We start from the raw sequence: 24,085 nt of genomic DNA, 5'->3' as shown, positions 1-24,085 counted from the left end.
GGATATGAAGAATTCAGGGAAGCTTGAGAAGATTTATATGAACTGATTTAGAGTGAATAAATAAGGATCTAGAAAATAATATGCACAACAGCTCCAAGAATATAAATGGAAGGAATAAGAAATAAAACTGAAAGCTGTATATGATAATTGCCAATTTTTGTCCTGGGAAAAACCTGAGAAAAATGTACTTCTCTCCTCTCCTTGCAGAGGTGGAGATTATGGGTATAGAATATTTTATTTACTGTGAAGCAGTTGATGTTTTGTTTTTGCTGAACTGATCTTTATTTCTCTCCTTTTTAAAAATCTTAGTTATCAGAAAGATAATTTATCAGAGAAGGGAGGAAAAATACATTCAGGAATAATGGAGATATAAAAATCAAAGTTCTAAAAAGAAATAACATTTTATAAAGTATATGCATTTATAAAAATGTATTATGTAGTATCCCTTGTTATATTTATTTCAAGTTGCAATTTGGAGGGCTGCCTTCCTTGCATAGTCTTAGTTCAAGCTTTGTGCCAAGCCTGTGTTGTTGGATTTCCATCTCTGTCAGGCTTTTTACAAGAAAATTGCCAGAAGGTAGAAAACTGATTTGGTTTTTTTTCCATTCCTTTTTCTTTTCTCTTCAAACTGACCACAGCAGGTTTACCTTGAGCCTCATTAATGGAAGGACTTTATTGTAACATTATTTACAGAGGCAGCTGGGAGACATGGTAGATAGAGTGTGGTATCTTGAGTCAATCATTCAATCAAAGAATTAACATTTATTAAGCTCCTACTATATGCCTGGCACTGTAGTAAACTATTAGAAAGACTTGAGTTCAAATCTAGCCTCAGACACCTATTTGCTGTGTTTCCCTAAACAACTCAGCTTTTGGCCTCAGTTTCCTCATCTGTAGTGATAATAATAACACCTTTCTCCTAGGGTTGTTTGAGGATGAGACAAGATAGAATTTGAAAGGTACTTTGAAACCTTAAAGGGTTATATAAATGCTAATTTATATACATATATCTATCTACATATATATCTTTATACTATATGTAGGCATAGATATATTTATAAATATCTATCACATGTAATAGATCTCTCTCTGTCTCTCTGTGCCTCTCTCTGTCTGTTTTTGTCTGTCTCTGTTTCTCTCTGTCTCTCTCTCTATCTCTGCTTCTGTTTCTATCTCTCTTATATTAGAGTGGCCCAGTGGCCTGAATATATATAATATATGCTTTCAGCTGGAAAAAAATGGTTGGTTACTGACTTAACTACTATCAGCAGAAGAAGTTGCATTTATTATTCTAAATTGTGTTTGCTTCATACTAAATTTATGATCAGAAAAGTTGGGCCAATGATTTGGTGACAGTGAAGGCTAATGAATGGGCAGTCACAGGCCTGCCCTGACTCCCATGCAGAATATACACATGCATACATACATACACATACATACATTCGTGTGTGCCTTTGTGTATATGTATGTATATGCATGTATATATGCATGTGCATATATGTATACATACATATGTATATATCCAAGATTTGGAGAAAGTGTTTCTTGTACAGTCTGTAGGGCTCCATAGAGTGTCCCGGGGGAGAGCGTGCATAACAATCACATAGGGTGAGAAACTATGCAGAGGTTGTGATCTGCACTAGTGGAAACAGAATCAACATGGTGGATCCATTGGAACATGAATATTACTTGGTTTCTATTGTTTCAATGAATTCTCACTGGGAGCATCTGACAGTCAATTTTATTTCATATCCCCTGTTTCCTTCTGCATTGCAACCCTACTTAAGCCTCATCTCTTTCATTCTCTTCTAAAATTGCTAATGAGATCCCAGCCTTAACCAATTTTCAACAAGAATGGGCAATCAAAGTAAGGAGGCTGACAGACTCTTTTCAATTGTTCTGAATTACTCATAATGTTTCCAAAAGGAAAAATAAACAGCTGGTAAGCAAGTCCTTTTTTCAGGAATCTTTCACTTATATGCAGTTCTATACCTTGTCTTCCTGTTGGTTCTTCCAGAGTTTAATCACAGGATTAACAGCTTAAAGAGACCTTAGATAAAATTTACTCCAACTACCACCATTCATTGATGGAGAAATAAAGTCCAGAAGTAAAATACTTTTTTCTGCTTACATGCATTTTTCTGCACATCATTTGAGAGAGTGCATTTTCCCCTAGTCCTCATCTTATCTGTTAAAACTTCTCTCGTATTTCAAGGCTCAGGTCATGTGTTACCTTTGACACCATGCCTTCCAGGATCTTCCTAATTATAAGTTATCCTTTTTTGTTTAAAACTCTTCAGGCCTTATGTGAGGCCATTTCTGCATGCTTAATCTTTTACTAAAGTCCTATTCTAAAGCTTCAGTGCAGCATGGAGTGACCATGTGTTTTCCAGGCTCTCTCTTGTAGAGTCCCAAATCTGACCTATTCTCCTAAACTTAAAAAGCTGTGAGTAGTAGCCACACAAGGGACTTTCTGTGTGCCATCTAAAAACTATTCATCTAAGTCTGGAAAAGCTCTTCACCACAATGTTGGAAATCAGGTAATGATTTTCTTTTAAACAATACTAAGTTATCAAGTCTCCCACCTAAAGCAATGACGGGATGCTTGTCAACAGAGGCAATACCCACATTGATAGCATTTGCAGATCTTTGCAAGAATTGAACTATGTAAATTAATCAACTTTTAACTTGTATTCTAGTTAGTTATTCCTTTGTCTTGAAAGCAAGCTCCATGAAAGCAGGGACAGTTATTCTTCATATATATGTATCCTCAGTACCTTGCATACTGCCTTGCCCATAGTAAGCAAACCAAAAGTACATTACAGTTTTTAAAATTTAATTTAGTTTGATACATTTTCCCCTCTTGTAAAAACTGTAGATATTTTGAGCTGAATTAGGAGAAATGATTTTCTGTTTATATGTTTAAAATTACTTACAAAAATACAATCTAGTGACAAATATAATCTAATAGAAATTTATCAAGGGCACAGAATTATCACCTTCCCTTGGAAAGACATTTGTGTAGATAATTAGCCTATTATATTTGACATATAGTTTAATAGTCATGTACTCCCAGAAGGGCAGAAATTTTTTCCCTTAAATTAGGAGATGGCTTTTAAACTAAAATTGAAAGCAGAGATTCACATTCTTGGTTTTGCTGTATCTTGATTTGGTCCCACTTATCACAAGGGACATGGTAAAAATCCTTCCTCCCCTTAATTTGACTTAAAATATTTGAAATTCAATTTATTAAAGAAATAGCATGTGGTACTTTTTTTGGGGGGGGGATAGAGAACATAGAGATTAAGAGTAATAATAAAAACTCATACTTATATAGATACCGAAGTTTTGCCAGGTCCTTTGTTCAGGAAAGGTTTGGGATCTCAACTATGATACGCTCTTCCCTCTACCTTTATTAGACTATGGGTGGTTTCCTTTCTAGTCTAGTTACTGGGTGCAGTAACCCTGGGGTTGTGACAGTCCATAGAGAGCCCAGCATATACCCTCATGCTGTCCCCTCAATTTGTTCACTGCAATCTGAATTTGTGGGGGTGATTTGGAGAAGGTGAGGTAATAATATTGTCTTCTTTTTGTCTTTTTCTTTTTGTGGAGGTGGGTAGGCATAGGTTGTGATGGTCAAGGGGATGCTAATATAAGCTCCTTGAGAGTAGGGATTGTTTCATTTTTGTCTTTTTATCATCTTTGCCTACTAAGGTTCCTGGGGATAGTAAATGCCTAATTAATACTTGCTGACTTGCTGGTTGACTGACCAATGAAGGCTTTGTAGGATAAATAGAATTCTTAAGGGCATAATGGTCAGGGATTAATAGAAGCCCTACAAAGGATCTGAAGATGGCTTACAGACAATATGTAGCCATTTTGGATGATGTTAAGATTTAGGGAGTTAATATATCTTTTTGTAAATTTTTTTAAGGAAATTTTTGGAGGGGGGAAGGCAGGGCGATTAGGGTTAAGTGACTTGCCCAAGGTCACACAGCTAGTGAATGTGTCAAGTGTCTGAGGCCAGATTTGAACTCAGGTCCTCCTGACTTCAGGGCCTGTGCTCTACTCACTGTGACACATAGCCGCCCCAGGGAGTTAATATGTCTTTCATAATTGGCAAAGTATTTTTGTTTTCCCTATGAATCTGAAATCAGTCAATAACATATTTAATCATATTGTGATATTTAAATAAAAGAGAAGCCCCAGGATGCTGTCTTTTCTGGGAATGAATCTCAGATATGTAGATCATTGTGGAATATTTTGAAATATTTTGAAGATTATATGACTAAGTAATATGAGAGTATTTTTTTTACCTGTGGTCATAAAGGAAGGGGTGGTGGGAGACAGAGAGAGGGGGGGGGGCAGACAGACAGACATGAGGCAGGAAATGTGGGATAAGTCAAATGACGTATTCTTCAATAAACTAATTCAATAAACACTTCTTAAGTACCTACTGTGTGCAAAACATTATGCTAGGTACAAGAAATAAAAAGATAAAAATGGAAAATAGTCTCTGGCTGCTGGGGAATATAATATGTACAAAGATGAGTAAACAGAAGGTTATTTGAGAAAGTAAAGAGAAGTAACTTACACAATAAGGTAGCAATGTATTATATTGTAGAGCAAATAGGAAGACCTTAAAATTGTTTTTTTTATTTTGAAAAAAATTTTCAATTTCATGTAAAAGCAATTTTTAATATTCATTTTAAAAAATTTTGAGTTCCAAATTCTCTTCCTTTCTCTCTTCTTCCCCTCTCCCTTTATTGAGAAGGCAAACAATTTCATATGGATTATATATGTGCAGTCACTCAAAACATATTTCCCTATTACTCTTGTTGTGAAAGAAAACACTGGCCAAAAAACCCCTTAAAAATAAAAAAGAGTTAATAAATAGTATGCTTGATCTGCATTCATACTCCATCAGTTCTTTCTCTGGAGGTGGATAGTATTCATCATAAGTCCTTCAGAATTGTCTTGGAACCTTGTATTTCTGAGAATAGCTAAGTCATTCACAGTTGATCATCATAAAATATTGCTATTACTGTATACAATGCTGTCCTGCTTCTGCTTACTTCACTTTGAATCCATTTATGTAAATCTTTCCAAGTTTTTCTGAAAGTATTCTGCTCGTCATTTCTTGTAGCACAATAGTATTCTATCACAAGCATATACCACAACTTGTTTAGCCATTCCCCAATTGATGGGAATCCTCTCAATTTCCAATTCTTTGCCACCACAAAAAGAGCTGCTATAAATATTTTTATACATATAGGTCTTTTTACTTTTGAAAATGTTTTGGGGGGCAGTATAGGCCTGGTAGTGGTATTGTTGGGTCAAAGGGTGTGCATAGTTTAGTAGCCCTTTGGGCATAGTTCCAAATTGTTCTCCAGAATGGTTGGATCAGTTCACAACTCCACCAACAGTGCATTACTAAGACCCTAAAAGTTTGTAGGCAGTAAGATGATGGGTAGTATATTTTTAGGAACATTATTTTGGCAGTGGTTTTGAGGATGCATTGTATTTGGAGAGATACTGAGGAAAAGGAGACAATATGATGATCACTTTAGAAACAGAAGCAACTTTAGTGGGTACCCAGTTCAATCTTCTTATTTTATAGATGAGGAAAGTGGGGTACAGAAAGGCAAAGGCACTTTTTCAGGAATATATAGCTATTAAGCATCTGCGGCGGGATTTGAATTAAGGTCTTCCTAACTACAAGTCCAGTGCTCTTTCCATTACACTGGCTACTTGCCTAGAATACTATTACAATAGTTGAGTTGAGAGATGATGGGAGTCTAGGGTAGTAGACATGTGAATAAAGAGAAAGAGTCAACAGAGAGAGATTTAACTGACAAGAGTTAGCAACTGATTGGTTATGGGAATTTCATGGGAAGGAAGAGTAGAAAATGACTCCAAGATTGTGAACTTACATGGTATTTTCCCCAGAATTCAGTTCCTACTATGGGGAAGGCACTTGACCAGGTACTCCTCGGAATGTTATTACCAATTCCACCGATTTCTTAAAAACTTAGAGATATATAGACTTGAAATCGAATGGTGAGGCAAATGCAGTTCGTCATTAAAAATGTCAATATCAATTTAAGAGGTGTGGATTGATCAACTATAAATTTTGAACTCTGTGTTAGCAGTTCTTACCAGCTAGAGAATCACAGAAATGAAAGAAAATTAATACTCTCTTTAGCCTTAGAAACCTCACTTTAAGTGCTTTGATGTAAAACATATTTTATTTAGCAAAAAGTTAGTTAATGGCATATGAAATGTTTCAGTTGAAAAAGTACTAGATTTGGGTTATTAGTCCTGGATTTGAATCTTGGCTCTGCTAATACTATATAACTTTGGGAAAGACACTATAATCTCTCTGTCAGTTTCTTTACATATAAGATGAAAGTTGTGGATTTGAATACCTCTGAGATTCATCCCAGCTACAAGTCTGAGACTGTATGATCTTGAGATAGAAGGGCCTCATCCCCTACATTTAAATCCTCTTGGGACATTCACTGACCAGACTTATATCCTGGACTGGGAAATTTTCACAGAGAGGACTGAGAAAGTCCCTATGATACATGCCCACTGGGTAGAATTTCTAGGAGTTTTAGGCCACTGTTATACCTTCTTCCCACTGGGGATAATGTGAATTGGTCTCCTTTAATTAAACACTTATTTACTGAATATTGGTCAATACTTAAATTAATTCAGACTATTTTTAGAAGGAAAAATATTGAAGCTGAAGCTTAAATACTTTGGCCACATGGTACAAAGACAGGACTCATTCAAAAAGACCTTAATTTTGGTAAAAGTTGAAGGCAAAAGGAAAAAGGGACAGCAGAAGATGAGATGGATAGATAGTATCATGGAAGCAACAAACATGAGCTTAGACAGACTTCAAGAAATTGATTGGTTGTTGCCCTTTGTTTTAGAAGAGGACAAAAATGAAATCACTATGTCTGGGTCAAGGTACGGTGTGTCCAATTGTGGCTGATCAGATCAAAGGATCTTAGAAGGTTCCACAACAGGTAAGGCACAAATAGTCCATATAAACATTTGGAGTGGAGATGTCTCTGGATTTGTGCGTCTCGTATTTATTTTGAGCTACTGCAATTCTGCTTTGCTCATACAGTGCCTTCTTTAATGTAGGTACACTATGCTTAGTGGTCCTATGCCAGTGTCTTCCATGTTTCACTATCAATTCCAAAGTTCCTCAGAGAGGTCTTGAGAGTGTCCTTGTATCACTTCTTCTGACCTCCATGTGGGTGCTTACCTTGTGTGAGTTCTCTGTAAAACAGTCTTTTAGTCAAATGTACTTCTGGCATTTGAACAATGTGAACTGTCCATCAGAGTTGTATTCTGTACAGTAGAGTTTGAATGCTTGGCAATTTAGCTCGTGAAAGGACTCAGTATCCTTGTCTTATCATGTGATCTTCAGAATCTTCCTGAGATCATTCAAATGGAAGCAATTCAGTTTTCTGGAATGGCGATGGTATACTGTCCAGGTTTCATAGGCATAGAAAAATGAGATCAGCACAATATCTCAGTATACCTTTAATTTGGCAGGCAACCTACTACCTCTTCTCTCCCCTACTTCCATTCAGAGCCTCCCAAACAATGAGCTAGCTCTGGCAATGCATGTGTCAACCTCATTATCTATGTGTGCATACCTGGAAAGAATACTGCCAAAGTAAGTCAACTTATCCATAGCATTCAACATTTCTCCATTTGTTGTAACTGATGGTTACACATATGGATGGTATGGTGCTGGCTGGTAGTGAACCTCTGTTTTCTTGGTGTTAATTGTTGGGCCAAAATTAGCATAAGCAGCAGAGAATTGATCCATAATTCGTTGCACCTCAGCCTCAGAGACTGCGTTGCGTGCACTGTCAACTTTTAGTGATAGTGGAGGACAGAAGGGCCTGGCATGCTATGGTTCATGAGGCCATGAAGAGTCAGAGATGACTGGATGACTAAACAACAAATTTACTGAATACTTATTATGGAGCTAGGTGCCACTAAGACTCTAGTGTATGCTCATATGATAGGGGCTTTTGCTGGGGACTTTGAATGTCATGCTTATAAGTCTAAAATGTTATGCTTTTAGGATCTTATCCTTCAAGACTGTATATTTCAGTGAGTTGAATATCAATCTTTATTTCAGGAAAGCCTAGGTTCATGCCTTATTGTTGAAATATAGTACTACCTTTATTATCATGGGAATATTACTAAACCTGTTAGAGACTCAGGCAGCTCCAAGAGAATATAAATGTTATAATAATTATCTTCTTTTAAACCTAAGGTTTATTTTAAAAAAATTATATATTAGAGACATACAGGATTGATTGGTGGTGTGGAGAAAGTCTGGTTATGGAGACCAGTTAGGCCATTAAAACAATCCATTACATGATAAGCTATTCTATATTACGAATTGATTTCCCTCCAACCTTATGTTTTTCATGTCTTTCTCTCTTGAAGAACTCTCAGTGCCTCTGACTCGCCTACAGGGCAAAGTCCAAACTTCTCAGTTTGGCAGTGAAGGTTTCCTACTATCTTATGGCAAGATATCTATTCAACCTCATCTTTCACTTGGAGAAGTCCTCCTTGGCTTGGTCAATTTCTTCATTGTTTACAAACATCGATTTGTTCCCAAGCATGAATCTTTTATATTCTATTCTTTACTTTTCTCCATATAGTCTAATACTCTCTTCTTTTCCTCTCTATATAGTATAGTATAAAGAACATTTGGATTATAGTCAAGAGACCTGAAAGTTCTGGCATTCTGTCACCACTTGCTTGTGTGATTATGCATGTTATTTAGCCTACATGGACCTCAGATTTCTGTTCTTATAAAAGGGAGGGGTTGAACCCTATGACCACGTAGATCCTTCCCAGCTCTAAGATGTGATAATTCTGGGCTTTGCACAAAATCTTGCAGGTAAAGTGGAAAGGGTTAACAGGGGTTCATGGTGAAGGCAAAGAGAAGGATCAGAATTTGAAAATAAGTAGGAGAGCTAACAGGTAAGGTCTGGCCCTAGAAGGAAAAAGCAGGAGCATGGATTTCAGTTGCTAAGCGACAGATTTTAACTCCAGCAGGATAAAACTTCCTGAAAATTATGATTTGTCCAAACGTGGAATAGGCTGACCCAGGAAGAAGTGAGTATGTTAGCATTTGAGGAATTCAGTCAGAGGCTGGAAAACATTTTGTTGGAGGGGAATTGCAGAAGGGATGTCTGTTCTGGTTTGCATTTGTCTAGAATGATCTCTGAGGTCCCTTCTAGCTGTGGATTTGAAGGTTGTGATCAGAGATGGAATATATCACATTCCAGATCTTGGACATGGAGTAATGCTAAGGGCAAATGAGCTCCCAGCTATAACCATCAAGGGCTGTTGAGAAGTAAAGATGATGATCAGCAGAGTCTAGGACTGTGAGGAATCGGAAGGCATTCTGTCTGATGAGTTGCTGGCATGTGTGTCAGAATTTCTAAGAATAGTAGAAGATATGGTAGAGAGGACACATATGAATGTATACATATATATATATATATATACACACACATATAATATATATAATGTTAGTATATATACTACACATAGCATACAATATGAATACAATATTAGTATAGATTATTATATATTAGAATATGTATTGTATGTAATACATTATCATATATTCGTCTGTGAGTTTATTATTCAAATATTTAAATGATCTGGATGAATCCTCTTCTTAGTTCCAATAACTGAGACTTGGCACATATTCATGAATTTTGTTGTGATATTGGAACTACTGTACTAGAGAATAAGAAAAAAGCTTCAACTTCCTGGACTAATAGATGGCAACTGCCTGCCTTTGGTGCTACACTTTATAATCACACAAAATTTCTAAGACATGTAGAAATAAGTCCTGGAGGGCAGTGGATGATTATGATGAGGATTTGACATATTATACTTGTAGGGTCCAGAGTGCAAATAAGAAGAATCTTATTGAAGGTGCTGTGGCAAGGTAAGTAGTTGTCTGGAAGTGTCCTTGGGCAACAAGGAAAAGACTGATCCCACAACCTCTAAAGAAACAGAAGGGTCAACTGAATTTTTCAATAAATCTAGCAACTATGCTAGAATGAGTGCTAGTAGCTAAGAGAGTGTGTGTGTGTGTGTGTGTGTGTGTGTGTGTGTGTGTGTGTATGTATGTATGTGTATATGTGAATGGGGGAGGGTGGAAGAGAATAAAAAAAATAAGATGCTATAAGTTTGGGAGAACTATAAGCCAGAACTGTCATATGGCAGCTTGGCAAGGAGCTTTGTGAGTTAGCCCAGTAAGCAGAAGGCTGTATTTTTAAAAGACTGGGCTCCTCTTGCTAACATCTGACCTTAACAAAGCCGCTATTTTCCTGAGATCCATTTTTATTTTGTGTTTTGTGGGGTTTATAGTACCTGATAAAATAAATGGTCTGACCAAGCTCAGTCTTCTAGGAGTCATGTAAGTATAAATGACTAGATAGCTGAGAAAAGCACTTTGCAAATATACATGATAAATCATACTTCCGGAAGCAAGTGCTCGATTAAAAGAGCATTTTCTTGAAAGGGTGATCCTGATGCAAGACAGATGATTTCAGGATGATCTTTTATTTAAGAAAAAGGAACTTGATGGACCAGAGTGAAATGATAAACTCAGTTACTAGGCATCACTGGCCTTTTACAGTACATAGGTAGAGTGGAGATTGTTGCTTTAGGGAAACACACTCTCTCTCTGTTTCACACGCACACACACACACACACACAAACACATACACACATCATTTTTCTCCTTTCTGTTGGGAAAGTGGAAATAGAAATTGGATATGTGTATTTTAAAGCGCCTTGCCTTGGAGTCAGGAAGACCAGAATTGAAATTCTACCTTAGATATTTACTAGCCAAGTGACTCTGGACAAGTCATTTAATATCTTTCAGCCACCAGTTTCTTCACCAGTGAAAAGAGGATAATAATCCCTACGCATGGCTGTGATGAGGATTTAATGAGCTAACATGTAAAGCACTTTGCAAATCTTAAAAAGAACTATTAAATGGTAACTATCTCTGGAACTGGCTCAGGGTAGGGTCACATTGGCTGATGGTCACATTGCCTTTTGAGCAGGGCTAAGTTAAGGTGTGACAATAATTCAAATATGTAAGTGATCTGGATGAATGCTTCCCTTGATTCCAATAATTGAGACTTGACACATATTCATGAATTGTGTTGTGATGCCAGAACCATTGTAATCTAGAGGATAAGAAAAAGCTTCAGCTTTCTGGTCTAAGAGATGACAACTGCTTGCCTTTGGTGATACCCTTTATAATCACACAATATTTTTCAGGTTAATGTTTCCTGATGAGCTATAGGGGCTCTTAGCAAGCCTGAATTAATTTGCCAGTTTTATAAATAACTGGATGGGGTCTCACCAGTTCTTCCCGACCCCTTTACCCTCTACCCCTCTACCCTAACTTATCAGATAATATTTGATTCCTCACCCCTGCCAAGTAGAAAGGGTTCTCCTACTCAGACCAAGACCTCTAATGTTTTTATGTTTCTAATACCAGTTAAAAGCTTGAAGAAAAGCCCAGGACTATTATTGCTGCATTTCTCTTGGCTTAGGATAGAGATAATGAGCCAGCTCCTGCTGCCCTCTCCCATGCATAATGCCTATTGATGTCAATGAGAGCTTCACGGAGTGTGAGAGCTGTTGAATCAGATATATCACCTTAAAAACACTAAGGACAAAGGCACATATTTTTATTGGGCAAAGGGAATCTGTGTGGTTCCAAACTTCTCTCGACACTTCCCATTAAGAAGAAGCAATTTTCCTGGAGTGGAGTGGCTGCCGAACTCCTCTGCCCTACCAAGGTGAGATTTTTATGAGGAAAGGATAAAATTCTGTTGCTGTTGGAATGTTTAGGTTTCCAAGGTCACCACTGAGCCAAAGTTTGACTAGGAAATGTTTACAACCTGCTCAGAAGATCAGTCAGAAGTATTTATTCTCTAGAATTTTGAAGAAAGTTATAGAAAAACAAGTTATCCCTTCCTTCCCACTCTCCTTTTCCTCTCTCTTCCTCATTCTCTCCTTTTTTCTTCCCTTCCCCCTCCCTCTCTCCCTCTTTCCTCATCCCAGTCATATCCTTTGCCAAACAACATCACCATACATGAAATTGTCTATATTTAATAGACTGGAATGAATAGTTACAGATGTGAGTCATTTCAAGTATCTGCTGTGTGTGAAGTTAGTTCATATTTAGAGCAAATGTCAAAAATAGTACCAGATTGGAAGAAAGACAAGTGATGAGAGCAAATCCCTGACTGATACAGCAATTATAAACCAGTTTAAACAAGGTGTTAAAAAAACTCAAAAAAATGAGAAATGTAGAAAAAGAAATACATTGACTCTATCACAATTTCTCAGAGAAGTTTGATGCAAAACAGTTGCCATTATGAGGTGGTGAGAGAAGTACAGAAACAATATTGACCAGCAAACATTCGAATTCCTTGCCCAACTGGTGTATCATGATAGTTAAGAATAGTAGTTCTTTAGCGTAAGCTTGCTTTAGTCATTACAGAGAGGGGTTGTGGAATATTACAGGGGGCATTGCCACACTGAACAGTAAAAAGCAGAAGAGGGGAAAAGAAGATTGCGGAGAGCTTTGGCACAAGGATCACCTAAGCCAGATCATCCACAGTTCTTTCATAGATAAGCATGAGTAGTATTGATATGAAAAGGAACAGATGTGCTACCATTTTTGTTTTTGCAAACTGTCCTCGTCAGAAATATTAGTGGGCCCACTACATTGAAACAACACTACAATCCGATTACTTGTGCTTACTATGAAGAAATAGAAACTGCACTTTAGAAGATAAAGTCAGGAAAAGCAGCCAAACATAACCAAATGTATGTAGCAGAATCTACAATGGAGCAGCACAGCTGTAAAGATGCTCACGATTGAATTTCAAGGTAATCTGATTCCAAAAATTAAGAAGAAAAATAACAGATGGTACTATTAACAAAAAGGGTGACTAAGAAGACATCATCAGCTACTCATCTATATGCCTACTTCCTTACCTTATAAAATCTTTATGAAAATAAGCAATGATATGATGTTTTGAGAGTATACTTGACTAAGTTATAAGAAAAATAGGCAGGCGTTTTCTATAGCCTGTTGACAGAACACCACATCTTAAGATTTCCGTAATTGATGTAGAGGATATAAGATCCTGCTGTGTCTCTGTTTTGTGTGTGTATCCCAAAAGCGTGAACCAATAGAGCAAAAACATTACTCCTCTAAAACATGTCACCCACACGTATTTTTTCTTTTAAATTTATTTACTTTTAGTTTACAACATTCAGTTCCACAAGTTTTTGAGTTTCAAATTTTCTTCTCCCCTCTCTCCTACCCACCCAAAATGGTGTGCAATTGTTTCAACAATCTGGCTAGCAGCTGCTGTGGGGGTGAAAGACCAACACAAGCCCAACAAGAATGCTGCCAGCAGAGATTCTTTTGATCTGCTTTACTAAGGAAAACAACGTTAAGGGGTTAACAATATTGCTTTAATCCAATGTATACATATAAACTCAGTTCAGGAGGAAAAGACAGCAACCTGAACTTCAGAGCAAATGCAATCACAATTCATAGTTACCAAAAAGGATCAACATCTTAGTTCACAAGCCAGGGAGCTCTTAACAACAGCTGCCCCAGAGTCATTTGCCACTCCTCCAGTGGTTCAGAGCTCCAAGCAAACAACCCTGTTCTCTCTTTTTATACAGTCTTTAGACATCATCAAACCTCATCTAAGCAAGCAGAGCTTATGCACATGGTATTGACTCTGGTCTTAGCAACTCCCCTTAGAACCTTGGGGGCTTCACACCCACATCAGCTTAGCACCTAGTAATTAGGGGTTTGGGCCTGGGGTTTAGCACCTAGTTAGACTCAATCAAAGACAATTAATTTAGCATTCTAAAACAGGAAAGTCCCATCTTAATTATCAATACAGCAATTTGACATAGGCTCTACATATACCTTCACACTAAACATGTTTTCACAATATTCAAATTGTAAAGAAGAATTATAACCAATGGAATGAACCATGAGAATGAAGTAACAAAACAAAAACAAAAAGAAAACAAAATAAAAAAAAGAGAACAAATGGTTTGCTTCAATCTGCATTCAGACTCCATAATTCTTTCTTTGGATGTGAATTGCTTTCTCCATCACAAGTTTTTTGGAATTGTCTTAGAACCTTGCGTTGCTGAGAAGAGCCAAGTCTATAAAGTTAGCCATCACGGATACAATGTGTCTGTAATTGTATATAATGTTCTCCTAGTTCTGCTCCCCTCACTCAGCATCAATTCATATAAGTTTTCCAGGTTATTATGAAGTCCGTCTACTCCTCATTTCTTATAGCACAATAGTATTCCATTACATTCATATACCAAAACTTGTTTAGTCATTCCCCAATTGATGGGTATTCCCCCGATTTTCAATTCTTTGCTAACACAAAAAGAGTTGCTATAAATATTTGTGTACATAAGAGTCCTTTTCCCACTTTTTGATCTCTTTGGGATACAGTCCTAGAAGTGGTATTGCTGGGTCAAAGGGTATGTATTTTTATAACCCTATGGGAATAGTTCAAATTGCTCCCAAGAATGGTTGGATCAGTTTACAACTCTACCAACAATGCATTAATATTCCAATTTTCCCATATCTTCTCCAGCATTTATATTTTTTCTATTTTGTCACGTTAGCCAATCTGACAGGTAAGATATGGTACTTAAGAGTTGTTTTGATTTGTATTTCTCTAATTAATAGTGATTTAGAGCATTTTTTCATATGACTATAGATATCTTTAGTTTCTTCTTCTGAAAACTGCCTGTTCATATCCTTTGACTATTTATCAATTGAGGAAGGACTTGTATTCTTATAAATTTGACTCAGTTCTCTGTGCATTTTAGAAATGAAGCCTTTATCAGAGACACTGGTTGTAAAAATTCTTTCCCAGTTTTCTGTTTCCCTCCTAATCTTGGTTGCATTAGTTTTGTTTGTAGAAAAAAAATTTCAAATTAATATAATCAAAATTATCCATTTTGGATTTCATAATGTTCTCTATCTCTTGTTTGGTCATAAGTTCTTCCCATCTCCATAAATCTGACAGATAAACTATTCCTTGCTCTCCCAGATTGTTATAGTATCAGCCTTTATATCTAAATTGTGAACCAATTTTGACTTTATTTTGGTATATGGTATAAGATATTGGTCTATGCTCAGTTTCTGCCATACTATTTTCCAATTTTCCCAGCAGCTTTTGTCAAATAGTGAGTTCTTATCCCAGAAGCTAGAGTCATTGAGTTTATCAAACAGTAGATTACTATAGTCATTGACTACTGTGTCTTGTATACTTAACCTATTCCACTGATCCACCACTCTGTTTCTTAGCCAGTACCAAGTAGTTTTGATGACTGCTGTTTTATAACACAGTTTAAGATCTGATGTGGCTCAGCCACCTTCCCTAGCATTTCTTTTCATTAATTCCCTTGATATTGTGGAGCTTTTGTTCTTCTAGATGAATTCTGTTATTATTTTTCTAGCTCTATAAAATAATTTTGGTAGTTTAATTGGCACAGCACTAAATAAGTAAATTATTTTAGGTAAAATTGTCATTTTTATTATATTAGCTTGGCCTAACCATGAGCCACTGATATTTTTCCAATTCTTTAGATCTGACTTTAATTGTGTGAAAAGTATTTTGTAATTGTCTTCATATAGTTCCTGGATTTGTTTTGTCATATACATATTTTAAAATTTTACGAGAGTCTACAATAGGCCATGTAGGTATCTTTGTTCAAAAATTATTCAAAAAAACCTATTAAGTAAATTTTACTAAGAGACTTAAAACAGAGAAACTCATGTCCACCAAAAGTGCTAACCAGTGACATGGGGGGATACCCTGTGTAGGCTTCATATGGGTTATGCTCTTCATGATGACTTTCCCTAGATAGTCCTGGTTATAACATCATTATGCTAATTGCATTGATTCCAAGAGCACTATGGGATTCCTCACTGAAGCATTGGTTAATCAAAAGAAATTGACCTAAGTCAGATATAAAAAGCAATATGGTGTAGTAGTAGATAGAGCCAGAAAGACCTGCATTCCAGTCCCATATCTGATGCATATTGGTTGGGTGTCCTTGGACAAGTCACTTAACCACTCAGTGTTCTAGGTGAGTCTCTAAGACCGTAAGATATTTTCCTGGTCTCTGTATCAGTGAAATCACAGGTTTAGTACTTATTCCCTAGACCAGAGGTGGGGAACCTGTGGCCTCAAGGTCACATGTGGGCTTCTAGGTTCTTGGGTATGGCCTTTTGACTGAGTCTAAGTTTTACAGAATGAATCCTTTTATTAAGGGGGTTTGTTGTGTGAAGTTTGGATTCAGTCAAAGGGCTATACTTGAGGACCTAGAGGGCCACATTTGGTGTTAAGGCCACAGGTCCTCCCCCTGCACCCTCCCTTGCCCCACTAGACTATCCACAATGGAAAAAAGCAAAGTATTAAAAACACCTATTGCTTATGTTATAACATGCAATGGCAAAAGAAACCCATTGAATCCATTTAACAGTTTATATGTCTTGGCCAAGAACTACTGGGGGAAAATGAGCCCAACTACACAGTTTAAAAGGAGGAGGAGATTAAGCCAGATCTAATTCCAAAAGCTATAAAAAAGAAAGAAAAGAAAAACTGTGCAGTATGTTCACTGAGGATCCTAATATTTCAGATGGATCTTTTTTTTTTAAATAACAGTATTCTCCCAGTGATTAAATAATGAAACGTTATGAACTCAGAAGGATCAGAATTGTGAACAACCCCCTAAACAATGGAAAAATACCTAGTGATAAGTAGGTTGAGGCTTATTACATACATGTAAAATGAGGCAGAGAAAATATGAAGCTCATCCATGGCTGGAAAAGGAAACAGGATCTTCACACAGCAAGAGTGATCAGTGAACTTAGGGCAAATGGCAGAGACACTGAATGGAATGACATGCTAAAAGAAACAGAGGAAAGCCTCTAGAATTTCAGGTATGTGTTTTCTGGAACATTTATGAGAGGACAAGGCAGAATTGCCTAGGATGTAAATGGTATGGATTAGCAATGAGAATATCTACAAGAAAGAAGTGCAAGATACGCAGAAATATTAAAATAAGATCTTGGTCCCTTTTGTGTTTTGGTTGTCATTGAGGAATACTTCCCAAATACCTCCTTTAAAAAATCCAAACAAAAACAAAAGCAAAAATGAGTCTATGTGGAGTTAAACTATTTTTCAACACTTTATCAAAATGCAGGTCACTATTGTGGGAGCCATTTTATGGATGATGAAACTGATATTTAGAAAGGTTAAATGGCCTCTCAAAAGTCACACCATGAATAAAAGGCACAATCAGAATGAGACTTCTGATTTTCTGAGTTCCCATCTGTTGTGAAACCTTTTGTGGCTCATAATTAACTGAGCCTTCTGCACATGTGAAATCTTCATGTAATTCTTCTATCAAATGATCTCCAAAATCTAATTACATTCACTACTTTTCATAAATATAATTGATGTTTTACAGTTTGATGTCAGGGGATATTTTTCTATCAATTACTTGTAATTTTTCTTCTTTGCTCCCTGAAGCTCTTTCTTTCTAAGGACAAGGTTAAGAGAATCCTTAGCATTTGAACAGGATAAAGAAATTTCCCTAAATACTTCAGAGTTTCAGGGATAGTTTTGAAAATTTGCTAATGAAATGTAACAGAAGAATGTGTGAGTTTAGTGAGCCCCCAGTGACCCAATCAAGGGGTTATTCATGTTTCCTCCCCTACCTCAACTATCTCAGAACTAAATGATGTTGTGGGACACTGAACTTGAAAGCCTGTACTTATTCGATGGTTGGTCACTGTAAGGTCATAGACAGTAGAAGTCCTGATCAATTTATCTTTCCCCTATGCTAGGATGGAGAGATTCTCAGCTACGGCTTTCATTATCCTTATGAATCAGAGTCAACATCTCCTAAGGCCCAGACTCCTATTCCACTAGCTTTTCCTTCATCTCATCCCTACCAACTTTAGCCCTACCTCTCCATAATACATATCATCCTCTGCTCTGTTGTTTCATTGTGCCTAATAAACCAATCCGCAAACATCTACTAAGTGCCTACTGTGTGTCCCACACTGTACTGTTAGACCCTGACAATACAAAGACAAAACTGAAAACAATTCCTGCCTTCAAAGATTAGCTTATGTTCCAATGGGTAAAACAAACTGTAAACACATAATTGAATTCAAAATATAAAGTAAAGAGGAAACAATTATCTTGAGCCAGAGGCACTAGCAGCTGGGAGTAGGGGAGGGAGTCTGGGAAAGACCACATGTAGAAAGTAGCGCTTGAACAGAGCTTTGAAGGAATATCAAAATTCCGAGAGATTGATGTAAGGCGAGAGTACATTTCAGGTTTGGGGGCCAGTCTGTGCACAGTCAGAGAGAGGAGATAAGGAATTGTGTGTGAGAAAAGGCAAGCAGACCAGTCTTGTTGGACTGCAGTATATGTATCTTCTAGGGCAGGTGATTATCCTAGCATTTTAGAAGACAAGATTCAGCTCTAAGTAGGTAGCTTTTTCTTTCACCGTGAACTGCCTAAAGAGTTTAATGAGCTGGCAAGGGGATTTTCTCTCCTTTTACAATCCTTTTCACATCAACAATAATGTCTTGCTGCAGAAACACATGGTGTCATCCAGAGGATCAGGGTCCAGCTGGAGGCTTCATAGGTTCATAGATGTTGAGCTGGAAAAGACCTCAGAGGTCAACTAGTCTGACCCCTTTATTTTGTGCAGGAGGTAATTATGAGCCAAATCATCTAAACAAGTTAGTTTTCCACCACAAAATAGGATCCTGCTTGGGAAATGACAGGCCCCACCAGGGGTAAAACTCCTGCTATCCTTCAGAGTTTTGTTCTTTTTGAAAGTGCGTTGGAGTACCAAAGGCTAGAATTTCAGTTAGAAATGGTGTAGACTAGCATCAGTGTCACATGTCTCACCTGGGCACAGGTCCAAGGAGAGCAATAGATTAACTCCTCCAGGAGAGTTCTCATTGCTCATGGTGGGGTTTGAGAAGAGTAAGTTTGAAGACATCATAAGAAGACATCAAATGGCGTGATGTCACCAGAAATACAAGCTACCTTGATGAGACTTGGTACCTATTTGTGAGCTTCACCATGTAAACTCTATGACCATCTAAACTTCCAAATGATAATATATGGATTTGTGGGAAAGTGTGTCCCAGGTTTATGGAGAATATGTCTTGTTGCTATTTTTCTTATGATGCTATTTTAGTAATGACCATGCCACTTTCCTGCTTTAACATTTTTAATGGCTCCCTATTGCCATTATAATAAAATGCAAAAATCCTGTTTCTGGTATGCAAAGACTTTTAAAATGTGGCTTTCACAAACCTTTCTAGTTTTACTTCATATTTCTCCCAGGCATACATTTGGTCCAGCCAAATTGGACTACCAGCTTTTCCTCAGACATAGTATTTTTTCTGTTTCTTCCATTTCTCCTATGGCTATGAATGCCCTCTCTCCTCACTTCTAGTTTATTCCTTTAAAGCTTAGTTCTGGGGCTACTTCATACGAAAGTCCTTTTCTTGTCACACCAGTTGTTAGGATTCTCCCCCTTTTGGCATTCCTTTTCATTTACTCTGTATATGTGTTGTATCATGTCTATCACATCATGTATGTCGTATCACCTGTAGAGTGTAAGCTAGTTGAGATTGGAGACTGATTTGTTTTTGTCTTTGTATCAGCACAGTATGTTGCATATAAGAGGAACTCAATAAATGTGGAATTGAATGGAATTCTTTATTTTAAACAGCCTAAGTAGCCTCATTTATTTGCCTGAAGTTTGATTTCCTCTGTTGTCAATCACCGTTATTTCCTAGCACTTGTTTCAACATTAGTTCATGGTACAACATGAGAGATTAGTGACAGATATAAATGTATATACAGTTTGCTAAGACATTGAACTCTGAACACTGGACACTGATACTTTAGAAATAACAATATTTTACAGCTGTATAATGTCTCATGCTTTTCAAAGAACTCTCATATCCCCTATCTCATCAGACCATTTTTCAGTCACCCAGGTCTGCCTGCTTTAAAGTCTTTAATTCTTATGCCCAGTTGCCAGATCATGTCAATTCTCACTTACAATGTATATCACATATATTATCTTTCTTTCACTCAGATGACCACCATGAGTTGATTCGCCGGCCCAAGTCTCTTCCTTTGCCCATTTATTCTCCTTATTATTGCCAAAATGATATTTTTAAGGCACAAATCTGACTGTGCCACTTCCCTGCTTGTAAACTTGGGTAGATCCCTATAATCTCTAAGGTTCAGCAGAGTTTCCTCTATTTGGCACTTGAATTCCTTCCCAATCTGCTTTCAGTCTACCTTTCTAACTTTGTTATACAGTACTTAGCTACATGAATTCTTTAGTTGAGTCAAATTAGCTATGCTACTCTTCTTCCGTGTGACTTTCCTTCTGCCTGGGGGTGTGTGAATCCAAAGCAAAGGAGTCCCTTAATAAGAATTGGAGAAGGAAAGTCCCCTAACCCCACCCTGGAATCAGCATCATTTTTTTGGTGACATTTGGTATTCAATTGAGGCCAGAATAGAAGAATACCTTAATTAGGTAGGGAGAGTGTGAGGTCTCCAGCTCTCTATGTCCAATGAGTCTGTGTTGTCATGTATACACCAAGACAAAGCGAATTTATTTCACCTGAAGTTGAGGGTTAATGACTCCTGGTCAACTTCAATCCCCAATCCCAGTGGGGATTACATTCTGGACACTTTGTCTATAAATCTCAAAAGACCAGGCTTTTCTTGTGAGGGGATGAGGATTGATTTTCTTGTACTTTTATTTATTTGTCTTTGGGTTTTGGAAGGCTTTTGTAAGTCCCCAAATTAGCTGTAAGCCATGAAGATTTTATACAAATCATGCCTGATTGTTGAAATTGTTTAATGATGAATTTGAAAATGAAGTCTCTAGATCCACTCACTATGGTAGACCTGCATCTTTCTTGAAGAACATCAATTTTTAGATTATTGGTGATCTATATCGCAGGGAATTTGCCAAAAAAGCAACCTTGTTGTTTTGCTGAGGACCATAATCTGGTGGGAGAGAATAAGGGAGGAGGAATGTGATCATGGATATATATACTTTTATGTAGTCACAGAATGTAGTCATATATGAGGAGATGTTAATATATTAAAGTGAAATAATCCATGATCCCTTTATAAGATGTGAACATCTGAGTGAGTCAAAAAGGGAACCATTTGATTTGCTAACGAAACAAATTACACACACACCTGCAGGCTTCATATAGATCATACTTGGATAAATTTTGGAGTTTTAGAGTGGGAAAGAGTGCAAGTTGTTATGAGGCAGACTCTTATGGGGAGAGGGAATACAGAATTTTTCTAGATTTTTCCCAATGTTGGCATATAGTCTTAGGAGGGAGCTATTCTGCTGATAATAGGGGCACACATTCTAGACAGTCAGGTATATATAGAGACTAACACCCATGGGAGAAAGAAACTTCAAAGAGCGTAATCCCTGGAAGCAGAGAAGAGAATTGGACTATTCAGAGGAGTAAACTTTGGAAACTCAGCTGAGTTAGCTGACCAGAAGAAATGTTGTACCCAATGGGAGGATATGACAAGGAAGGAAAGGACCTACAGTCCCCCAGTGCCAGGAGTTGTGAATTGCCTTTGCCAGACATGTATTCTATACCTATGCTTTAATACTTTTTCACTCAAAGTTTGAGCCCACTCTTCCCATGAGATTCTGTGTGTATTTGTGGGAGAGTGTGTCCCAGTTTTATGTGGAAAATGTTTTATAACTACTCTGTTTTTACTGTGCCAATTCAGTAACTGAATAAATAACAGGTCAACACACATTTGTTAAATACTTCCTATTTACCAGTCACTGTGCTTCATGCTGGGAATACAAGAACAAGAAGAAAGTAGACTGTTCCTGCTCTCAAGTGGGAAGGAGATATCTATACAGGGAAATGAAAGAGAAGTTCAGAGTCAGGAGCGAAGTGAGTCAGGAGAAAAGTGAAGGAATAAGCATATTGAGTGCTTCCTCAATGTAGTAGGCATGGGGCTGGCCTGGGTATTTCCCCATAGTGGAGGTTTTAAGAGGAATTCACCAGAGTTTAGAGATGGGGCTGCAAGGACAGAGGGATCTTCGAAGGTAAGAAGGCTTGGAAGAGCTAATTTTATCTACTGGCTAATTGTTATTGATACTAACATAATTGGAGGCTTGTAGAAGTATAGCCTCACAAGGTTACCTTCTGAATCTGAGGTAGCAGCCACTTTCTGAGGTTATAATCCTCGAATATAGGAGCAAGTTAGGGGAGTATTCTGGAGGGAGTTTCTATAATACCACAAAAATACTGCTATGAATATTTTGGTGTATTGAACTTTATTTCTCTTTCTCTGACCTATGAAAATATCTAAGACAAACAGGTAAGGAGAAGATCCACCACCACCACTGGGTCACCCTTGCCTTCACCCTTTGCTTGAGTTGGTTTTATGCTCACAAAGAATGTATGAGATGGCAGTCAATAACTCTGTTATTCCTGATGAGATGGAGGACCACTTGGTCTTGCCATCAGCCCTACTGTTGCATCCTAAAATCCTTTGGGCCTTACTTTCTACCCGACTCTATCCCTTGAAGCCCCCTGGCACTATCATTTGATCTATTTGATTTGAGTGCAAAAGTATTTGTCATAAGGATACTCTTTGCCTTACTCTTTGCCCTACCCCTGAATCCTTAGGATATGGGGGCCTTACCATCTTGCTGCAGTTGAACTTTCTTTTCTGTGTTGTTTCCTCCAATTAGAGGGTGAACTTCTTGAGAATTGAGATGGTCTCACTTTTTCTATTTTTATTGCTAATACTTAGTATGGTGCTTGGCACATAGTAAGCACTTAACAAAGGCTTTTAAAATTAAAATCTATCTATTTATTTCATTCATGTATTGTAGTATTTTGTCTAGCAGTGAGATCTGTTGTCAAAGGATATCGATGAATGTTCTCCATCCTGCTTCCAAGTTTGTATTCTCAATTCTCATCTTGTTACTTATCTCTAACCTGGAATTTTAAAATATCTTCTGGATATTTCTGTCTAGATGCCTTGCAACTCAATGCGTTTAAAACAGCTCAACTTCTTCCCTGTGAACTAACTTATCCTCCTGGCCTTACTATTTATTATAATGTTACCACTCATTGTAGTTTTCCAAACATGAAAACTTGGAGACATATTTAATTCCTACCTCTCCTTTATTCACCCTACCTAATTAGTCACTTGTTTTTGCTGATATCTTTCACAATAGGGTCTTTTCCATTCCCATTGATATCCCTCTCTTTTTCCAAATTTTCCCCTTTCTCTCATGGCCTGACTAGTTAAATTATTCTTTCAGAAGGAATGTCATGAAGAATAAGGACATTTTTTTCTCAAGAGTTTAAGACTCAAAGATTAACTTATTTTGATAGACTCTGATATTTTTTGAGGGGTGAAGGCAGGGCAATTGGGGTTAAGTGACTTGCCCGAGGTCACACAGCTAATATATGTGTCAAGTGTTTGAGGTCGGATTTGAACTCAGGTCCTCCTGACTCCAGGGTGGGTGCTCTACTCACTGCACCACCTAGCTACCCCAACTCTGATATTTTTTTCCTCAAAGAATTGTAGGGAAAAATTCCCCTTCCTTATGGAAATATGTAGTCCTACATATTGTGTATGTAGCTTGCACAAATGATGAATCTGTGAGTTATGTGAGAAGTAGGATAACTTGATAACTTTGTCTCTTTCACAAGGGGGATACTAAGATGTTATGAGCCATTTGGTAATTTGAAAGACAGTTTAAACTTTACTTCTATCAGTGTGTTGTGATAAAAGAGAGAATATAAATTGCCTGCTGAACCTTTTAAGTGGGTGTGCTTCACAGCTGAAATAATCTT

The sequence above is a fragment of the Trichosurus vulpecula genome, chromosome 6 (assembly GCF_011100635.1).
Source record: "Trichosurus vulpecula isolate mTriVul1 chromosome 6, mTriVul1.pri, whole genome shotgun sequence".
In the NCBI taxonomy this organism is placed as follows: domain Eukaryota; kingdom Metazoa; phylum Chordata; class Mammalia; order Diprotodontia; family Phalangeridae; genus Trichosurus; species Trichosurus vulpecula.
This window is presented reverse-complemented; position numbering follows the sequence as displayed.